This window comes from Salminus brasiliensis, chromosome 4 (genome assembly GCF_030463535.1).
Source record: "Salminus brasiliensis chromosome 4, fSalBra1.hap2, whole genome shotgun sequence".
Classification (NCBI taxonomy): domain Eukaryota; kingdom Metazoa; phylum Chordata; class Actinopteri; order Characiformes; family Bryconidae; genus Salminus; species Salminus brasiliensis.
In genome coordinates this window covers 4227543-4247500 of record NC_132881.1, presented here as the reverse complement: position 1 = coordinate 4247500, position 19958 = coordinate 4227543, and the positions used below count along the sequence as shown (strand labels likewise).

At 42.5% G+C, this 19958-nt stretch overlaps 1 protein-coding gene and 1 non-coding gene across 4 annotated transcripts in view; one reads left to right on the top strand and one right to left on the bottom strand.

The window, feature by feature from the left end:
- atrnl1a (attractin-like 1a) overlaps positions 1–19958 on the top strand; it is a 286426-nt gene that overhangs the window by 188685 nt on the left and 77783 nt on the right. The window lies entirely within an intron of this gene.
- On the bottom strand, positions 12458–12528 carry trnag-gcc (transfer RNA glycine (anticodon GCC)). Its single transcript has one exon. It is a non-coding gene; the product is annotated as a tRNA-Gly (tRNA).

Here is a 19958-nt window from a genome sequence, read left to right as displayed (position 1 = left end):
TGATGCTAGTTGGTCAACCAGCTTGGTCCGGTTCCTTTTGACTTATACTGTATATCAGTGGGGGAATCTTTGATTCTGAGATGCTTCTGACCATGACTTGGTCGATTCTGACAATAATCTGTACATCTGTCAATAATCCTTTTTCTAAATGTTAATTAATAATGTTATGGAAATGTTATGGAAATGTGAAAGTGCACCGACCTTGTTGGAGTTTCTAAGACTCCATCTGTCACACTTTGAGCCGAGATACAGCCGTGTCCTGTCTCGCTACTGACATAGTGATCCCCAAACTCCACGACCAGACCACACCGAAGTTATAGAAATACCGCAGGAAACGGGTAGGACAGCTATAACGTGATGTGTGGACATCTATTGCAAGAATCTTCTTAATTGCGTCTCCTTAATTGCATATTTTGTCCCAGTTGAGCTGCAGCTAGCGTCTCGTGCTCCAAACAAGAGCAGTGAATTAGGGCCACATGGACTCAGATCTGGCTGAGCTGTTAAAGACTGTAGCAGAGGAATGGCAGATCACTAAGAAAGGCCTAGTGTAACGTATAACAGTCCAGCATGGTGGCGGCTGCTGCTGCTGCTGCTGCATTGTTCCACCACAGCCTCACTGCAAAACCTTCCACTTCCAGACTTCATACATTGCTTCCTTTAGTTTTTTTTAATGCAAAATATTGGATTTAAATTCATTATGAATCACACTTTATTATGAGAGAGAAGAAATCCTGTGTATGTATCTATGCATGTATGTATATATCATTTTTTCCTGTCGCACTTGGAAAACAATCTTGAGGGTGAGAAAGGTGATGTTATTTATTATTATTATTATTATTATTATTATTATTATTATTATTATTGTTACATAATGTCACATCAGCTCTGAAAGTCATGCAGCAGTTACTTATATAGTGCTGTTCGTATTTCTTCTGGTCATATGCAGTGGTTGATTTGTCGCCAGGATTTTCAGTACTTATTTGCACAAAGCCAGCATGTGTTTCTCTTCAGTGTGTATCTGTTTCCAGCTGTCATTACCTTCCTCCATCACCAAGAGAAAACTAGACCTTCCCAGGGCTTTCCTTTCCCTAGTCTTGGTTTTGTTGAATTAGCTTAAGCCAAGTTTGATCATGAGGAAAATCATCAGTAAAATAACCCTCCCTCTCTCTGTAGTTGAAGAGCTCGATGTTTACAGTTGGCTACATCTACATTTCGTATACAAGGATACAAATGTCCCATTAAATAACTATGAAGTGGCTGCTGCAGCTTTCTGAGTACCACTCGAATGTTAAGAGATAGTGGGCTAGGTTCATAAAGTGCTACGCCAGGTTCACTGTAATGTTGCGAGCTAATAGTGTTGTGGGAATGTGCTTCTTTATGAGAATTACCAGCGTGAGTTACAGGTAAAGTGATCTGCGCTCCACTGCTCTTTCCACACATTCGCACGAGCTGTTAGCCAAAACATATTTCTTACCTGAACATATTTCTATATTATTTTTTTATTTTTAAGTTCAATCACGCAGACAAGTCATCAAATTATCAACAGATTATTAATTATATTTAAAAGGCCTTTACCTACAGCAGCTTAAGATCTTGTAGCTCGTGTAAACCTCACATTCATGACTGACTTGCAGATGCTCTTAGAAATGTCCCCATACAGTTTTCTGCCTGATTTGAGTTGTTAAATATCGAGTATCAATTTATCATTTATATTTTATCCTAATTTTATTTTGTAAGCAATCTATTTCTAATTTTAACCCATTTCTAAAAGACATTTGCCAATGTGAACTCCCCCATCAATAGCAATACCCCCAACACTAAAAGGCTGAAGACTAGCACATGTCTCTGGATGCTGATAACAAGCCGCATCCTCCCCCCATTCGAACCAGCGATCCTCTGATCATAGTGGCAGCGCCTTTTGCCCACTGGACCTCTCAGAGCCTACTTGCAGTTAGTTAGTTTCACAATACAGACAAAATGTTTTAAATGGTTTAAAAAAGGCTGTGAATAATGTCGGGTTGGGGCATTTTTCACAACAGTGGGTTAAAATAGAGCGATCTGATTGAGATTGGGACTGATTTGGCTAAAACCCATTAAAAATGTACATTTCTATTTCAGCTCATGCTTCAGATCAGATCGAGATTATCCCTAGCAGTTTGGAATTACACACAAATTGTCCTCATTTTTTTAAGAATTTTGTATAATTTTATAAAACAGTAAATGAGATTTTCATGTCTCGTATATGTTAACAGTATTGGCACCTGACTTTCCTATCTGGTGGCATTATCTCCGATTACTCTTCCCAGGTTCCGGGGAGATAGGCCGAGGGATGCATCAAGCAGATGCAATTTCATGCTTGAAATTCTTGGGTGTGATCAGGTTGATATGAACTTTTACTGAAGAGCTGATAGAACCATGAAACACAGCAAAACTGGATTAGAGCCGGAACAGTTACGCTTGGTTCTGCGCAGTGGGTTCACTTCATGTGTAGCTTCATCAAGCTCAGCATCGTCCCTCAAACGAAAGCTCTGCAACAGGAGGTCGGTGCAAGCCCCAGTGACTTGTGTGTGGTGGTGGTGTAATGCAGGTTATGGGCACCTATATGATAAAGTATGCCTTCAGCTACAGCTGCCTCTGGGCTAAACGATGAGTTGAGAAGATTAGCCTGGTTAACTTCACATCGGGTAGGGCCACAGGCACAGATATCACTGCTTCTGTGCGATAGAGGGCCGCTGAGACTAATTGCACATGAATGCCGGCCTTAACTAGATTAGCCACAGATCCTTCGAATGCGTGAATCGCCGCTTTGTTCGTTTTTCTTCCCTTGTGTTGGAGCGCGGTGTAACTTCGGTGTCTTTTGGAGCTTATCGGAGGATGCATCGTCCTCCAAGCTCCCTGCTCACGCCGAAACTCCCCAGCCGCTTAGTTCTCCTGCAGCCAAAGCTCCCAGTTGTGTGCTGTTTGGAAGCTGATCTTGGATCTGCTCTTGAGGGATGACTGTGTGCCTGTTTACTGTATAGTCAGTGCATTGGTCTTGGTCTTATTAGAGTCTTATCAGAGTTCATAATAGTTCTTGTGGCTGAATGTAGGGTGAATACAGTCAGCGTGGGTCTAGATTTTGGCGTTAGGTCTTTTTGACTTGGCTATTTGTCAAAAAACCTAGCCAGTATGAAGAGAGTAATCATGCAACCCATCAAAGCCAAGGCCTACTTTATTTTCTTATTGTCTTCAACAATTATCATTTCTTTTTTTATATTAAAAACATTTATCCAGCCTAAAAATGATATTTCAAAGCAATCACAAACTATTCCATCTGTCGTAGGTTTTTCACACCCAAACCTCAAAACATCGGATCAGGCTCAGATTTTACTTAACCGTGTAAAAAAGCCAGATGTTAACACTCCCAGGATACATTTTTGATTGGATTACAGTCACTTAAACCACAATCGCAGGCGGTCAGAGACACATCTTGAGCCCAATTACAGTATATAATGGAATGCATTCTTTTCAATTGGATCCAGTGCAGATGAAGATTTTTGAGCTCTGTATAGCGGTACAAGGCCGAGTAGGCCGAGTCTCAGTGCGGCCAATAGGAGAGCAGTGGGTGTGTCTGGTATTTCCTTCCAACATGGAGGCAAGGCTAGTTTTATCCATTTCTGATCACAAACAGCTGAGAGTCTGAAAACCTTGAGGTGGAGGAGTCGGCCCAAGCTGGTCTACCAGCATTTAAACTAGAGAAGAGAGAGCCAACACGCTGTCCCCAACGAGACCCTCCCTCGCTACAGAGAGCTCCTCACATTTTTGCATCCAACTGGCAGGTGCCGTGCATGCCCCAAGCGGCGTTAGCAGCAGCTTGTGCGGACGTGACGTGCCGGGTTCAGTGTGAAAGCAGCTTTACAGAGTGCCTTCCCTTGCGTCTGAAATAGCTGCCCCTTTGGCAGTGTCGCGTACTGGCGAACAAGAGCCCTCGGCACTTAACACCTCCCAGGTGGACGTGATGGATATAAAATCTATGTGAATGCGACGGAGTTCGTTGTTTACGGACTTCTCAGTAGACGTCTAGCAGTACGGAATTTGCTTAGCTGTCTAATTAGCTCACTGGGGTTAGCCTCGCTAGCCTGCATTTGCACTGTGGAGTTTTGTGGGTCCTTCCATTAGCTAATGATCAGGGCTGTCTTGAACCAAGATAAATGCAGACTGTGTAGACAGGGCCAGCCCAAGTCTTTATGGGGCCCTAAGCAGATTTTCATTTGCGCCCATTTGCCCCACCCCCCCCCCCCACCACCACCACCACCAATACACTGAAGCGCCCGGGCCTTTATCCACCACCCAAGCTTAGCGTATCGGCATTTGCCCAAAGCAGAAATTGATTAACCTAGTGTTGTTGAGCCAACTATGAAAAGAAATTAATATAAATGGCTTTTACCTTTTATTTAATGTTATTTTTAATTCTGTATTTTTTAATTATGATATCTTGGAGATCTTTGGTGCCCCCTGGTGGCGTTGGTGCCCTAAGCGACCGTGTAATTGAAGTATGCAATGGGCCGGTCTGTGTGTAGAGGAGTTGAACTGAAGGTTCTTCAATTTGAAACTATGGAGGAACCTCTTAAGGGGCTATGGGGAACCTTCAAGTAAGGTTCCTTTAACGTTCCTCAAAGCACCTTCACAGTTTCAAATTGAAGAACCCTAAAAGGACTTTTAACAGTGTGCATTCTACAGCTTTGTCTTACAACGCCAGGATGTGTGACAAAAAAACAACAAAAAAACGCCTGGCTTCCTCTCTCTTCTTCTGCTGGATCCGTAACCGTGCTGAGGAGAGCCCCCTGCCCTCGTATCCTGCACTTCTCCCTCCTGCTCTTGCTCTAATCCCATCGAGTGGCAGCAGCTGCTGTGGAAACTCAAAAACCTCCCCCTGCCAGGAAGAGACAATTAGCAGTGCTAATGAGCGAGCCCCCACGATCACAGACACTTCCTCTCTCTCCTTCAAAACGGCTGCCATTGAGAGAGACAGAGATGAAGTGTGAAGAATAACTTGAAGAGGCAAAAGAAAAAACGAGGAAGGGAAGGAGCCAAGAGCCTGTGGTGCTCCTCGAGTTTGTAGTAACTCATACTCTCGCTCCTTCAGCGTGGGCTTTTCCGTAGACGTCAGTTTGTTTTGTTTACAGGGATGAATGATTATATGATTGCATAATGTGAGGTTTGAGTTTAGAGTCAGGCTTATATTACATGTTGATGCTGAAGGTAGTATCACAAAACATGTGGTGCATGCCTCACTCAAAGGTCTGGGCTTTTACCAAGATGAGGTTTAGAGCATCTCCAAAACAGGAAGGCTCGCAGAATGCTCCCACTCAGCAAATAAGATCTCGAAGTTTGTACATATACGACTAAAAGTAGACTCCCATCCACTGGTGGCACTGTTTTGCAGATATTCGTCCACATTGTATTAATCACATTACAGCTCCCGTCCACTGGTGGCGCTGTTTTGCAGATATTCGTCCACATTGTATTGATCACACTATAGCTCCCATCCACTGGTGGTGCTGTTTTGCTGATATTCGTCCACATTGAAATGATCACACTATAGCTCCTGTCCACTGGTGGCACTGTTTCACAGATATTCGTCCACATTGTATCAATCACATTACAGCTCCCGTCCATTGGTGGCGCTGTTTTGCATATATTCGTCCACTTTGTATTACTCGCACTACAGCTTTGTGACTAGGGGTGTAAGATACGATCGAGATATAGAAATGTTGTGATTTTATGTTTTAAAATACTGTATTGATTCTCAGAAACACAGCATTGGTATTAATGATTAGTTTACATGTAAATATTGGTGATTCATTTTGTGTTGTGTTTAAACCCCGACTGCTAGCAGTCTTCAGATCCCACTGCTCTGACTGCGTAAAAAGTAAACTCTGCTCAGATTGTGTGTGTATGATGGGGTCTTTTTACAGTAGGACAGTTTCCTAAATTTGATAAACAATAAGTAAATTGTTTATCAAATAAATAAAATCACAGTTGACCGTCTTGCTTACAGTATCACAATATATTGAATTATATCCCCTTTATCTTATCGCCAGATTTTTGCCGATACACAGCCCTATTTATGGCGTGGGTTACAGTGTTACAGTGCTGTGTTGAGTGTCCATGCTCATTTCTAATGTCCCCCACCAGAAAGACCTACATTGGGCACGAGTAGCGTAACTAGGCCGCAGCTAGTCGTAACTACAACTATAGAAAGCTTTAGATCCCAACAGACTAAACACAATAAAACACATCCTCTTCTTTTCTGCTGAGTGTATTTTGGCCTTCACTCTAACAGAAGGACGTTTCTCTGCTCGGTCCGTCCTGTCAGTCTGGCTTTTGTACCATAGATGTACCTTATATAGCTTTTTTGATTAGAGTGGTGGATCGGTAGAGTGTATCTGTGTATCTTTAGGTTACACGACATGCATTGTCCATGTTTCGTGGTTTTGCTTTTGTGGCTGTTGGTTCTCTGCCAGATTCTGTGTCGCTTAAATAAAAACCTCGGTCAGTTGGGGCATATTGGTAATAGGAGAAGGAGGTTTTACAGAGTACAAGGCACAGACGGCATCTGCACACTGTCCACAGTCAGCCGCTGCCACAATGGGGGAAAAAAATGATATAGCAGACTTCAGTTACAGTGCAAAGCTAAACACTGGATGGAGGAAAGAAAGACGACGTCAGTGGAAATATCAAATCTGAAATGTCTGAGTTCAGTAGATATCAGCGTAGTTTTACTGCTACATTTTGACAGCATTGTTTCTGAGGGTCTTGATTGAGTAGTTGATTATAGTACTTTTTAAAATTATGCTTTTGAAAAAGGCTAACTGTAGCTACCCTAATTCAACCAGTCAGATTAGAGGATGTCGTAGGACTCAGTAGTTCCATTGATGGACCTCTCGCTGACGGTTCAGTCTTTTAAAAGGCCCTTCTCCCTTATCTGGTTGATCCTAACGTTAGCTTTTAGCCTCACTTCCGTAACCCCCCTCAAAGTAGACGCTATGTTTGGCCTTGAATGGCTTTCTCTAGTGGCTAGGGGGTGTGTAAATTTTGGTGGGTGTAAATATGAGGAGTGAAGACTGTTGCGTTTGGAATTGGCAAAAAGACAACAGTGTGTTTGAGGTTCACATATACCAACAAAAGTGGATTGATTTCGGGAGAAGGACCACGCCCTGAACTCCTCCTGATTAATCCGATTACCCTTTACATGCCCTACCTCTCAGTCCAACCATGTTTTGGACAAACTTTGCCACCACCTGCTCCCCATCCACTGCTTTTCTTCCATCGCTCACGCACTGACCACAGGAAAGCTGACCCAGACTCCGATCCAGAAAACTTCAGAGTCCGCCCTCCTGTCCTTCAGAGTTCCACCTCAGTGCTGCTGCGTCTCTTGTATTTCCTATATTTAATCAGTTCTTTGCATCAAAAAAATATCACATTAAAAGGTTAATACTTATCGTACCTTTTTATTTTGTGTTGGGTAAATTACTTAGCCAGCATTGCACCCAGCTCCCAAGCAGCACAGCTGAGGTTTTGCCTAATTTTTGGGAGATGGGAGGAGATTTGTTTGGGTAATGATTGGTATGTTATCAGCAGCATGTTTGCTGCAGCCAAAAATACAGTTGGTCATCAGTACCTCCAGTATTAATCAGCCAACTGATAAACCGGTCAGGCCCAAGTACCAGTACCTCTTTCTTTGGTCTTACCACCCTGACATTCACTGAATGGTTCAGCAGAAAACAGAGCATTCATAGAGAGAGAGAGAGAGAGAGAGAGAGAGCATCTAAAGGCATGTCAGACATGCAGTAGGTATTGATTGTAAACAGATAAATATATTCAGAGTTAATGAATGCAGTCAGTGGTCCCAAACTGTATCTCACCCATTATCACAGGACAATAGCTGTATGCCTAACACATTCATACTCTCTCTCTCTCTCTCTCTCTCTCTCTCTCTCTCTCTCTCTCTCTCTGCACTTAGCTCTTTTTATTCCTTTACTGGGAACTGGCTAATTACAGCAGTTCTGCAGCACAAAGCAGTTCACTCTTGAGCTGTCGGAGTAAAACATTTGGGGAGCTATTTTGTCATGTGATGCTGCTTATCGGGCAATTTAGGTTTGATTATCTTAATAAATGGCATTTTCTTGATCAAATAGTGTCACAACTGTAAAATAGAGCCTAGTAGGATCAGTAGTGAAGCGATTGCAGTGGATATCGGGGGCAAGGCAAGCGCATTTTACCTCAAACACATAATCTATGGGCTGCGTGCTGCATGGAAAAACACACCCCATCATCAATGAACCCCAGCGACCCGGTTTCACCTGCAGCCCTACATGCCAGTGATTTAACAGTGCCTCCACCATGTTTAGTAAATAGTGTGGCGTGCTTCAGATCCTGATGAACTCTTCCTTTCTTTCTTGGTACTCGAGTTAATCTTGCTTTCATCTGTCCAAAGAATAAACCCTGGTAAACCCTTTGAAGTAAAGCTGGGAAGTCTGTACTTGCAAAGTTACCCGCCATTGTTTCCAGCCGTAAGTCGCTCCCCACTTTCCATTTCACATTGCATTGTGGGATGATGGCGTTCATCGTAACCACACTCAAAAACCCGACTGGTTCTGAGTGTCTTATTTTGGCAATCTGACTGTACTTAACTTCAAGACTTATCTATACTCCATACTTCCTTCTTAGTTGTCTTGAGTAACCGTGACGAATCCCTAGATTACGTAGCTTTTAAGTATATTGTTGAAGGTAAGATTTTGAGCTTGCATGAACAGAGATGAGATAAGGGACCGTCTAATCCCACTGTTTGTTAGCGACGCTAGCTTAGCAGCTCCCGCTCCAAACTAAAGAAGCACACAGCAGATACCAAACATGTCTTGGCTGATCAGCTGCAGCTGCGGTAAGCGATTAATCACGAGCTGATTGAGACGGTGTTGATTTTGTCTTCCTGGTTTGTTGTTGTGAAAATTTTGAGACGTGTTTCATGTTTATTGTTTCAGGCCTGTGGTTCTTTTTTTGAGTTCCTGCTCCCTACCTGTTATGATGTTGTCTTAGCAACTGCACAATAAAAGCAAACTGAAGGAACTGTCCCAGAAACCAAAGCTACCATTTGTTTTCGTTTCTGTAATGACTTAGGAGTTGAAAACAGTATCCAACGTTAGCGTGCGGTTTTCTGTATAAGCACGAGCAAGATAGATCATGACTTTGTCTATCATCAAAGCTAGTTAGGCCGCTCCTGGAGAAGTAAATAAGGTGTAAAAACAAAAAATCTGATGACTAAGGCTGTTTCTGGGTATTGTAAAGGTCCTCCTGTGACCCTGAGGACCATTTCTTACCGCTTTTCTCATGTTTTCATAAAGTTCTCATAATGCAGTCTAAATTACCTGCCTCTCTGCACATTTTTCACCACTATCCACACATCAGTCCTATACCGTTGGGATTTTTCTCCCCCACATATTTCCCAATATTGTCCCACAAGCTCTCATTGGGAATTCTGCGGATTCTGCTGCCATGCCATCTCCTGAACCTCTGCACTCCGCACCCCTCTCCATCACTTGATATAGAAGTGTGGCATCTTCTTGTTGTGCTGTCTCGTTGGCTCTCCACCGAAAATGCAGAGATGGATCTTTCTAAAACATTTACAGTAGCTGCTAAAAGTCATATCAGAATATTAGGACCACCTACCTAACAGTGGGGAAAAAAAAACACCCTTGGCTCGGATCACACTAGTGAGTGAGTGAAGATGGGTGTTCTTTAAAGAGATTAGCTGGTCCACAGTGCTGCACCGATTGCTCTGTACCCCTCGACTGAGTCGTCGTCGTTCCCCTCTGGCATCAACGTCCCTTGTAGCTCCATTGGTATACAGTCAATATGCGAGAGGTCCATTCTCGCAGGCTCTAGAACAGGGCTGCTCAATCCTGGTCCTGGAGATCTACCACCCTGAAGAGTTCAGATCCAACACACCTGACTCTACTGTTCAGGTGCTCCCTCAGGTGTATTAGATTCAGGGTAGAGCTAAACTCTGCAGGGTGGTAGATCTCCAGGACCAGGATTGAGCAGCCCTGCTCTAAAACATCCCACAAAGTTAGTGGTACCCTATTATCATGCATCAGTCGAATAGCATCCTTTGCCAATGATGATGGGTTTTTTTTACACTCGGCTACAACTGACCGGTGTGCTCGCAGACCCAGTCGCATGGCATTGTGAGTTCATTTCCAAACCAGGGGTGGTCATAATATTCTGACATGACTGTGCCAGGCGGGGCAGGGAGGGATTGAGCAGCTAACTTCTATAATGAACACCTTCCATCACCTAATACAGTCCATGCCATGCCACTGTCGGTTAATCAGTTAATCATGCTTCACTTTTATGAACTGGAAAGACAGATCTGTGCTGTTTTTTTAATCATATAGCAGATGAGAGGGGAAATGAGAGGTGTGGTGCCAGTGGACAGTCATGGAGATGAGTACAAGATCTAATATATTTGCCCCATTATCGTAAAAGTAATCTAGCCATTGCCCACTGCCTCTGCAGCCACTCGGTACATGCGGGGCCAGAGAACACAGACATACACAGTGTATAGGTAATTTACAAGAGCTGCTTTGTTTATTTCGGTGAATTTTTATTTATTTCATCTTTAAATGAACCTTTTTCTAGAAACCAAAGACTGAAGACTTTATTCTGCATGGTCAGGATGACCCCATGTAAATGCTGTGTATAGCTGCTCCATAGAGTCTTTCAGTTCACCATGAAGATCATATTTCTGTAGGAGAACAGTGCTACACCCTGCCAGTCCCTGCTAATTCTTCCTTCAAACCTTGAGATGTGTTTAGGACCATCATTCTTCATTCTGTAGAAGCGCATGATCTTTTCCATGCCACGGCATATGAAGAGAGGACGGCGGTGCAGAGCGAGGCCATGTCTCCAGTTTTCTGGTAGTTTATGAGCTTTAAAAGGCACACAGGCTGCTTATGCTGAACTTCAGCGAACGGTAAAATAAATACATGCCTCTACCTTTTTCAAAACACTAGTATTACCAGAAGAGCTGAACAGAGCTGGCAATATTTGCTGCAGCCCTTCCCTGCACTGGGATCTGGAGGAACTCGTGGTGACGTTGTTTCAAAGTTCTGTAATATCTCTGTGACAATCCCCCCGTCGGTTGTAAAATGGCTGTGTTTGAAAGAGCGAAGTGCAGCCCCCAGGCTTACAGGCCTACACAACAACAGCAGACTGAATCAAAGCCTTGTCACCAAACTTGACATCATCATCATCATCACCAAGTAATGACTGAGACCTGTACCCTGTGAGTAACATTACTGTGGCAGTGATTCTCGGGATTATTACATTACATGGCACTGTTGTCAAATATCCTTGGCCTGTGCTTTGGCCCCGCCAGCGTAGCTACCCACATTCCCAGAGTTCACGGCCTTTTTTATAGCTGGCCTGTGTTGTATTACTGTGCTCTTGTGTGTACACACACGCAGAAACACCTTCACTGTTTTTTACATGAATCCCCTCGCCACCTCGAACCTTCTGTTTCTGTTTCCATGCAAGCCATCAGTATCTGAAACTCCAGGATCAGCTGAGTTCACTGGAGTTCAGTTTAAGGTAGGGTTTTACAGTGCTTTTAAAGGGTCTTGCTGGTCAGGGCAAGGTCTGTCGGCATTTCTGATTTTACTGTAAACACCATGCAGCTTTCAGTACGGTTCTTTAAGGAAAAAGGGGGAAAAAACAACAACAAAAAAAAAGTACTTTTTAATTAATCAAAACACTAGTATTAGATTATGGACTGTAGTACTCTCGGGTTTTATAAACAAGCAAATAAAACATAATAATTGTATTTATTTATATATTTATTGTTTTTTATGATTAAAAACCATCACACTTTAAAGGTTTATCATTTATTAACTTTGTTAATTTTTTTTCTTTTATATTATATATACTATAATTATATATATATATATATTTCTTTTATAATATATATTATATATGCTATATACTATATACTACTTATATATATATATATATATATATATATATATATATATATATATATATATATATATATATTTAATTAATTATTTTTATAGTACCAAAACATTTTCTTAGAAGATTAAATAAGCTTTTTGCAGATTTTATATGAGGTGGAATGATTTCAGCTTGTATCATTTTATTTATTTATTTATTCATTTATTATATTGTTAAAACAATTTGGCAATTATAAGAAATAATAAGTTTGGAAATAATAATCCTGCCTTGTTATATTACATCTTCATTATTATTTTTTTATTATTTATTATTATTATTATTGTTATTATTATTATTACTGTTCTCTAAATGTAGTACATTGTCTTATTTTTGGGTTTATTTTCTATTCCTTCAATAACGATGCACTGGCTCAGCAAAAGTTTTAGCAAGAAAAAAAAAAGGGCTGTGCATTGGCCGGGAATCGAACCCGGGCCTCCCGCGTGGCAGGCGAGAATTCTACCACTGAACCACCAATGCTGAGCTGGCAGGTCATGTGACCCCTCTCTCTTTGAAAGCCGAGCTGGCTTCCAGGGAAGTCTGTGCCGAGGGAGAGGCATGGCTGTTCTCTGCCTCTCTTTAATTATGTTCTGAAAGGTTAATGGAGCCCCGGGTGGCCTTTCCCCCTCGCCAGGCTCACGCGCAGCCTCTCTGTCCACCTTCCTCATTTAACAGATCAATCAGCCTGCGATCAGCACAGAGCCGAGCGGGAGGAGATGGCCTCAGCCAGGCTCTTTTGTTAAGGGCTGTGGATCCCCCTCCCCCGTGAGCCTCCTGCACTTCATTTGGCAGAGTGACCTTGAGAAAATGAACGGAGCAATCAGCCGGTCATTAATTTGCGGAGGGGCTAATGAACCTGTCTGAAGAAATAAGCGCAGTCAATAGCGTGCGGAATCCCCTCCTCGCTCGGATATTTGTTTTGATGGTGTTGAACATCGTGGTGATATTAGGAGGTGATGTGTGGGTGGGTGGGTGGGTGGTGGTGACAGCGGAGTTGTTGGCTGCCCGTTGCAGGCTGTTTTTCTGACCTATGAGAAGATGAGCAGGTGGTGGAGTTAAAAAAGAAAAATAGAAACTTGGAGAAAGTGAGACGCCTCAGAGTGAATTTAAGAGGAAACTTAAAGTCTTACCTAACATTTCATCAACAGTACAGTCAGAGAGGCTTTGTATTTGTTTTTGTTTGTTTGTTTGTTTGTTTGTTTGTTTTTAATAATGGGAATGAAGCCTGTTGGATTTTCTTTGTCACCAATACCTTTGTATTATATATATATATATATATATATATATATATATATATATATATATATATATATATATATATAGTATTATATTTTTCTAGAAGTTTAAATATGCTTTTTGTAGAGTTTATATGAAAGATTTGGAAAGATTTCATCTTGTATCATTTTATTTATTTATTTATTTATGTATTTATTTATTGTAAGGACAATTTGGCAATTATAAGAAATAGTAACTTTGGAAATAATAATCCTGCCTTGTTATATTACATCATATTTTATTATTATTATTGTTGTTGTTGTTGTTGTTCCCTGAATTTAGTAGATTGTCTTATTTTTGGGTTCATTTAGTCTATTCCTACAATAACGGTGCACTGGCATAGCACGTTTTAGCAAAAAAAAAAAAGGGCTGTGCATTGGCCGGGAATCGAACCTTAGTCTAGAATTGTAAAAGGGATCTTCCTTTCAACCCCATCCCAAAGATGGTTCTAATGGATTTAGGTCCCATGACTAGGGAGTCCCCATGTTCCTCATGAGAGACTGCTTCCACTTTGTGACATGGTGCATCATGTGGTCATGAAGGGATGATTGATTGGTATTTACAGGCCCAGAGTGTGTCAAGTAAATATTCCCCACACCATTACACCACCTCCCCCAGCCTGGACTGTTCACTGTTCATCAGTTCATGCTGTTGGTGTCAAACTCTGACCCTACCATCTGTGAACCTCGGCAGAAATCCAGATTCTAAAGACCAGGCTACATTTCTCCAGTCTGCAACTGTGCAGTGTTGGAGAGCCTGTGCTGAACCACTGCAGCCTCAGCTTTCTGTTCTTGGCTGATAGAAGTGAAACCTGACATGGTCTTCTACTGTTGTAGGTCATCCACCTCGAGGCTGGAGGTGGTGTTGTGCGTTCTGAGATTCTGCTTCCTTTATTGTTGGACTTTCAGAATGTAATTGGAATTAATTAGTTAATTTCATCCATAACAGTAAATATGGCCTGCAATGTACTGCTGTTAAGATAAGATAAGATAATCCTTTATTAGTCCTGCAGTGGGACTAAAACTCTCTGTTTTTAGGCTTAATGGTTTACAAACTCTTTGGCAGATGCCTTTGAAGAACCATCTTTGGTTCCAGCTTTGTTAAAGAATTGTGATAGAATTGTGAACCATACAATTCTTTACATTCACTTCTATAAACTTTTAAAAGGTTCTTCACAGAAGTCACAAATTTCACAAATTCTTCTATAGCATCACTCAGAGAACCCTATCCAGCACCTTTATTTTGAGGAGTGTAGGCCTTAGCTCGTCTGATATGACCTGATTTTCCTGGGAGTTTTCTTGTTTCTTTCATTGGACCGTCTTGGCATGACATATTTCTTATTTCCACACCCTCCTTCAGTGGCTTACCTTCGCCATTTCACGGTGGGATATGAGCTCGTTTTATCTGTAGTAGCTCAGTAGACGAGATCGCTGTAGATGCTATCAGTGCTAATGTGTGACGTATCAATTTCTTAAGCTTAAGCAACCTCAAAATGCCACACTGAGTCCAGTAGGTTCAGCTGTAGAACATCCCATTTAACACTCTCACTGATTGTGTTGTGCCTTGTATCTCAAGACTGGCAACTCCATAAGAGAAGCAAAACATTTGTTTTATAGTGTGCATTTAATTAAAGGTATGATTTTTTTCACATCAAGCTCAGTTGAATATCTATAAGGTTTTGACAGCAGTGATAAAAGCATGTGAAGATCCTGGAATTGTTTCATTTTTAATTGTTTGAAAAGCAGACATGTTGTTGGGGGTTATCTTGTTTTCTGAAAGCGAGAGATAGCCTCCTCTTCACCCTAGTTGACAGAAAGCAGGGGCAAAAACAGCTGTTGACGTCCCGCTGTAATGTAAATAAGTAAATACAGCAGCAGCCAGAGCGCATTTTCCCACACGGCCAGCGCTCACACAGCAGTCCAACATAGCCATCTGCTCCTGTACTGCACACAGCAGAAACTCATACAATGAGCCCTGGCATGCCCTGCTGCATGCATAGTAAGCATGACGAGGCTATATATATATATATATGTACATTTTCATCCCCCAACCCAACCCCCCAAAAAGTAATTATTCTTATTCTTCTACCAGTACTAACTGCAACCAAATGCTCCATGCCATTTGTAGGCCTCCAAACATGAATTACACACTACTTCCACAGTATTTAAATAGGCTTTATAAAAGGTCAGAACTTTGACTTTGCCATTCCAAAAGTTTGTCTTGCTTGTGTGCTTCAGATCATTGTCTTGTTGCCTGGCCCAACTGCTACATTCATAGTTCCCTCCTTAGTAGCAAAGCGTCTAGATCCTGATGCAGCAAAGCATCCAGAAACCATCACGCTACCACCACCATGCTTCACATTTGCTTTGAGGTTCTTACTTTGAAAATCAGGGTCAGGTGTCAGGGTCAGGGACATTTCGCCAGATGTAACAGGGCCTATCCTGCAGACAGACAGACAGAGAGACAGACGTGCATTGACTAGACCAGTGGTCCCCAACCCTTCACACTTTTGTGGTGCGGACGTCACAATGAGCAGTTTAGTATGGTCCGGTGTGTTATGCGCAGGGAACTGCTGGACAGTGGGCCTTCAGGACTAAAGGTGGAGGCCGCCAAATCCAGGGCACTTACTTCTTTCTTTCGTCCCGACGCCCTTCCCAAAAAGCAGGGACAGTTCATGGTTTGTCCCCACACAAGAAAACGTCTTTGGTCCTCTCATTCTTCATGTTTAATTAACCCGCCATAAACCCTTGCCCCTGTGGCCTTGTTGGTGTTCGGCTGGGCAGATGCCTGGAGTGTTCCATAATGAACCCTCTCCACCTCCGGACCCCTGTCCAGCCGACCCGGGCACAACAGCCTACCCTCTGTTCCTCTATTAGGTTAAGATGACGCAGTGACGCAGGCTTCCACACACAGGCCTGTATGGACGACTCTTGACAGGTGGAGTCCAGCAAGAGGAACTGGACTTTGGAAGAGATGGGGTTCCATGAATTTACTGGTCCAATCAAGATTCCCGCCGATTAAAGCCTCGTTTTAAATCTCGGACAGAAAACCAATACAGGGGGAGGTGGTTGATTTGCCCACAAAAGCACCATAGTTAAATCACAACATGTTTGTAGGGGTGGAGACTCAGTCGCCACACCCCCATAGACGTAATGACAAGGCCACGACACTAGAGCTAAATGGAAGAGGTCCTCAAACGACGCTGGAGCAGGACAGATGTCCCGACAACAGCAAATCACTGATCAGTGAAGTGAGACGCATCCCTCGGTCCGAGCGCACTCCACTCGCTCCTGCTGATCTGCACGAGGAGTTTGCAGGGTGTAATCTGTCGTAGGAGGGCTGGAACGTCATGCCTGCTGCTTCAGGAACAGAGATAGGCAGTGCAGGCTGGTCACGGAGGGCCGTCTGAATGTGCCCGTTTTGTTCTGGCTTTCTGGGCTGTGGTTCAGCCCCGCCCTGTTTTTCTCATCCAGTGAAATTTGCCTGCTCATCTGTGACTGGTGCTCGGCCCAGGCCAGTATCGGGGGAGAGAGAGAAAATAATGTCTGAGAGCTTAGACAGTACCCAGCACCATTAATTCAAAGGAAAGTCTTTGCCGTCACACAAACTTTTAAAGCTGCTGGTTTCTTGCCTGGTTTACTGTAAAGGTAAAGGTGCACGTATTTGTTACTGTACAGCGAAATGTGTCCTCCGCATTTAACCCATCTGTCGTAGTGAACACACACTCACACACACACTAGTTTCTACCAGAAATTATGCAGTCGAGATTCCCACATTTGGGGAATTCGCAGGGGTCAGCCTGCAAAAGGTGAGGCGTGCGCCACATGGCTAGGGCTAATATTTATATTTTGAAGCATTGGGATTTTATGTTTTGCAATACGTAAATATGTATATACATACAATCCGAAATTGCTGCAGTTCTCTGATTATTTAAGGGGTCATGTAAACAGCATATTTCAATTTCTTAGATCCGAGTAAAGTCTAGAAATCCAATGAAGAGATCTGATAGAGAGAGAGCTGGATTTCAGCTTAATAATCAGATTTTTTTAGTGCATGTATACTCTTCACTGGAGTATTCTTGGATTTCTCAGTCCGAGCATTCGTGAAAAACAGACCATGGTGGCAGAAATAAGCAAGAAGGATTTAACACAGCGTCGTGAGACGGCAACACAACACCCTAAATCTGTGGGATGTATGTATTTTTTAAATCTTTTAGATGACGCATGTTCATATTGTGTTAAAAAGAAAAAAGCCATGGCACGAAGTCTGATTTTACAAGACGTTTAATGTTACGTCTTATTCTGTGAGCTGATTGGCTGGTTGCTGAAGAGAAAAACGATTACTGTTACTCATGTAGACCTGGATTTTTACCCATTCTCAGATTATTCAAGTGCATGTGAACACTTTGATTGGATTACTGACAAAATCAGATTTTCTGCAGTTATCAGATTATGAAGTGCAGTGAATGTTTACAATTCTCAGTGTTTATCTTTATTATCATTATTAGTATTATTATATTATTCACATTAATAAAGTGATTTGACAGAGTAATCATATACACAATAAGCACAAATAGAAGTAAAAGTGCTCTTAGACTTGTTTTGGTAAAACACCCCGTTCACACAGCTCCATGTAAGGACCTATTATAAACTGATCAGCTGAAAAGCATTGATTATCTTGTTGCGTTGGCCCGTAAAGGCCGTCAAGGAGTGCGACCTACACAGTCAGTTCTTGAGGGTAAGGTGTTAGAAGCAGAAAAAACAAGTAAGCTTGAGAATCGGAGCCAATTTAACCACCTTACAGCGGTCTTGTGGGGGCAGTGTCTTGACTGGTCACAGCTGTTTTGGTGACTCAAGCGGGACCTACTCAATATTATGCAGGTATTTCTTTTTATGGCTGGTTTCCCAGACAAGGATTAAGCCTAGTCCCAGACTACATGTCATTATGAACGGAGATTCTTCACTGAGAGGAAAAAAGTAGTCAAGAACTAGGCTTAATTTCTGTTTGGGAACCTGATCAATTAGCCAATTGTTTACCAGTTCTTTACATCTCTGTGTCTGAAATAGGCAGACATGTTGAAAACGGAATTGGACCGTTTTTGGGAGCGAGGAATAGGCAGGAATGGACGTCACACGGTCATAAAAGATGATGATCAAGCTTTGAGTCAGCCCTTGCATTTATTGAATCTTTTTTTTAGAAATGAACTATTGGACTCTTATACTGTGGGTAGTTTCCAGTTATCAGACTCCCCTGGACCAGTTCTGAAACGGTTCTGACTCAGCTGACAGCCTTGGGTATGTTGTGTGCTCTAAGGCTAAGTGAGAGAGGGGATGGCAGGGGGTGATGGTGGTGGTGGTGGTGGTGAGTGAGTGAGTGAGTGAGTGAGCGAGAGAGAGATTGAGTGAGCTGTAATTAGCCAGATCCAGGCGCCACTCAAGTGCCAACATCTGCTGCAATCAGGTCGGTGCTGCTCTCTAGCTGAAGAACTGTTTGAGTGGAAGCCACTCTCAGGAGTCAACAAGCAGTCAAAGCGCACGAGGAGGGTCTGCAGGCCCTGTCTTCCTCTGACCAAATAAAGATGAGATGACCAGTGGGGAAGTATAAAAAGATTCAGAGAGGGTGGGGGTTCAGTACAGTTGCTTAGTCCTTAAACATCACAGTCATTCGCCCCTGGATAGCCTGTTAGTAAACTTGCTTATGGACTTTAATTGTATTAATTAATTAATTTATTTATTTATTTATTTTTATACATGGTACCCAGTCAGGAGGGCGCTGCTGCAGCGACAAAGGAAAATAAAACGCTTAAAATAAAGGCTAAAGAAACCAAGGACGCAAACTAAAGATGTGGGCGGGGCTAAATAGCGAAAACACATTCTCGATAATCAGCCAATGGAACTGAATACTCAGAGCTGTGATGCTGATGAATCCGAAACCTTTCAGAGCGTGAACTCTTTAGGTGCTGAGAAGATACTGTAAACAGCCTAAAACTATAAAAATTGGATTTGGTGAGAAAATTGGAGCTGGGCCACTTTACCTGATGTGTGAATGTAGCCTTTGGTGCTGCAGTGAGAAGATTGCTGACCAGTTACCTGATAAACAGACATCAGCACCTTCAGAGGTCTTCAAATATGCAGTCTTGGCCCATTTCTGATAAAGGGACACCACAATTGACATGAGTCACATCTTTTTCTTTGTGGGAAATCTATTTCTATAGCTCTGTGTGGATGGAGCGCCTGTCACATGCTTTGTTATAAGGCTTTGGATTTTTCATCAAGTTTCAAAAAGCAAGCTTTTTCCATACTCAGCTGTACTTCATTGGTACGTAGTTTGCTTCGTAGATTTATTCGGATTAGATTAGACTCCTTTTTGACGGCAGAGTAAAATCAGGAGGTCGTACCCAAGGACTCGTATTGGTGTGGTATGCTTGTCTGGCTGAGGAGCTGAACCCCTGTCAGCCACGGAGATGGCGGTGTTGTTATCCACTACACCACACCACACCACCCGCAGGAGACATATTGCTGTCCAATACAATAAGGCCAGTTCATCACTTGTCACACAGATTAAGTTCACCAGTTCATTGAAGTTCCACTGTAATTCCATCACAGCCTCCAAAGCAAGGACCCTCACTGTGGGCC